This window comes from Lactuca virosa, chromosome 2, assembly GCF_052849685.1.
Source record: "Lactuca virosa cultivar CGN04683 chromosome 2, Lactuca_virosa_CGN04683_v6, whole genome shotgun sequence".
Lineage (NCBI taxonomy): Eukaryota > Viridiplantae > Streptophyta > Magnoliopsida > Asterales > Asteraceae > Lactuca > Lactuca virosa.
In genome coordinates this window covers 31,625,273-31,627,998 of record NC_136427.1, presented here as the reverse complement: position 1 = coordinate 31,627,998, position 2,726 = coordinate 31,625,273, and the positions used below count along the sequence as shown (strand labels likewise).

The following is a 2,726-nucleotide window of genomic DNA, read 5'->3' as shown; positions in this document are numbered from 1 at the left end:
CTTCTTCAAAAGAAGACGATCAATAGTGGCTTTCTTACTGGATCTTATACTCCTTCCTTACTCTCGTAGAGATGCTTTTGCATCTGTCCTTGAATGGTGACTACTGGAATAAAACACAACCATTTTATTTCAAGATTTGATCATCTTGATTTCCAGAAACTAATGGTTAGCAAATACCGATATGGTATGATGTGAAATTGATAGCGGTGGCATGGCTGGTGTTACCACAGTTCAGAGGAGTTGCTTTCATCTATAGTAAATTTGTGAATGAGAAGGTGATTAAGAGATACTGCTCTAGGATTGGAGGAGGAGAGCACAAATCATCGTCGTCGTCCCCAAAAAGAAAGATGAACAAGCTTGCTGATCTTATGACCACTAAGAAATCCAGTTGATTGGGTTAGGTTGTCAGTATATTATTGTTAACAATTGACTGTGTTTACGATGCATTCGTTTTTTGTTTTTCTATTTAAGGTTTAATTTTAAGTTAAAGTGGTTGTGATTGGGTATGATTACCACACCTGTATTAAAGAATGAAAATGAAGAACTGGTTTCTGATTTCTTTAGATGATGTGTGTAATTTCACTATTTTGATACTGAAAGAGTCTTGATTGACTGATGATATTCCATTTGGATTAAAATTGGAATTTGAGGAATGTTGTTTGCAAGATGAATTTAGGTCTGGTATAAGAGAGAGAGAGAGATATATATATATATATATATATATATATATATATATATAGTATTTTCTTTTTCCTTTAAGTTAAAATGAAAAAAACATAAAAAGGATATCAGAAAGGGTATTTTAGTCTTTTCAGTTTTCCAAGGGACCAAAATCACAAGCAAACATAGTCAAAAGGACCACGGAGCCAAAAAAGTCGGAATTTGGACTAAAACCCCAAAAAAACACATACCACAGGGACCATTTTTGCAATTTTGTCTTTATATATTAAATAAAAGTATTAAATAATCAAATATAAAGCAAAATACATTTTAGGTCTTTTACCAATTTATGGTTTTTACTATTCAATATTCACAACTTATATCCCTCTCGAATTCACAATTCATACTTATTTTTCGTTTTCAATTTCATCTCTTAATCATAAAAAGTTTACATCTTTATTTTTGGAATTTTGATCTTTAAGTTTAAACATTTGTAATTTATGTTTGGAAAATTACAACATTAAATATTTTTAGAAAATATTTGGTTTTCACGGTTTCTAAACCGAATTCGAATTATATACTCGGCTTGGTTTAGAGGGATATAAATTCGATCTGGTTCATTTTCAAATTGGACTAAAAAAATTTCAAACGAAAGAACCCATTATAAACTGAACCAATAGATTCTACCCCTACATGTAATCATTTTAATGAAAAATATAGTATTTGACTTCATATTATTTAAACTTTAGATAATATAGTTTCATAAAAATTAATTAAACTTATAAAAATAAATATTTGTAAATAACAAATGGAATACATACTGAACTCAACGACATTAGTTTCATATCAAAAATTAAAAATATGAAAATCATATGAAATCCTAATCTCCAAAATTCAACACTATGGCTTCAAAATCTACCAAGTATCCTTAAGGAGATTGATTCTTCAATTTGAACCTATTTTCATATTTACATGTTCAAGATCTCTAAAATGGCGATCTGACTTTCAACGACACAATTTCTACCAACATTGGTCAGTCTCCCATCTCCGACTCTGGTAACCACCGGAAAATCTCACCGGAGAAGAACCCCCCGCCCGCCTCTGAACCAGAGTCCGATCGTAATCCGCTCGTTTCACCGGATCTGCAAGTGTAGCATAAGCTGAGTGCACTTTCATGAACTCATCTGCCGACGAGTCACTACTCCCGACATCCGGATGCAAAACTCTCGCTAATCTCCTGTACGCCGCTTTCACCTCCCGTGTATCAGCTCCGATTCGAACTCCGAGCACCTCGTACAGTGAAGAAGGAGTATTATTACAGAACGATCTAATTGTCTCTGTTTTCTCAGCAGTGGCGTAAGAAGCTGAAATCGGAGCTCTTCCGAACCTGACAGAGTTTGAACTCGATTTTGCCGATGACTTTAAATTGATGGAGAAATTAGGGGAAGTAAAAAAGGAAGATGCAGTTGAAATAGATGAAATAGCCATTGATGTGTAGTTTTTAGATTTCTGAGTTGTTATGGATGAGATGAGGAATTTGGTGGGGGTGGATTTATAGGCGGAGATTTTGGATGAAATACGTGGAATCTTGAAAGGAAGTTATCCAAATGGAACAATTTCTGTTATCTCGAATTAAATAAACAAGAGTCAGCAAACAGGCGGTGGCGGTGTTTACGGCACCGGGGAATCTTCACCGACATCATCGCCAACTCCGGTCGTCCACGTTCATTGATTCTTCTGAAGCTACACGTAAGGATGTTAGCTCATCTGTCTTAATCAATCCGTTGTTACTACAAAATATGTATGTATAAAAAAAATAGGACTTTCGTCAAACAGAAAAAAAAGGACAAATCAAATAAGTGAAACGTCTTTTTTTTATTATACTTTCTGAGGGATTTAAAAATATATTTATTGCATGTAGACATATGTTTGTTTCTGATTGGAGAATATCAGAAAACGAAATTTAGATTATTTAATCTGTGTTGGGTTACTCATACGGAGCGCGCAAACTGTATATTATTGTCCCCTTGCTTATGGCTAATACTGTGTGCGAAGGACCTGGTGAC

At 34.2% G+C, this 2,726-nt stretch overlaps 1 pseudogene; it reads right to left on the bottom strand.

Moving 5' to 3' along the window:
• Positions 1 to 1,433: 1,433 nt before the first annotated feature.
• On the bottom strand, positions 1,434 to 2,410 carry LOC145159004 (chaperone protein dnaJ 11, chloroplastic pseudogene; annotated as a pseudogene).
• Between the last annotated feature and the right edge of the window lie 316 nt (positions 2,411 to 2,726).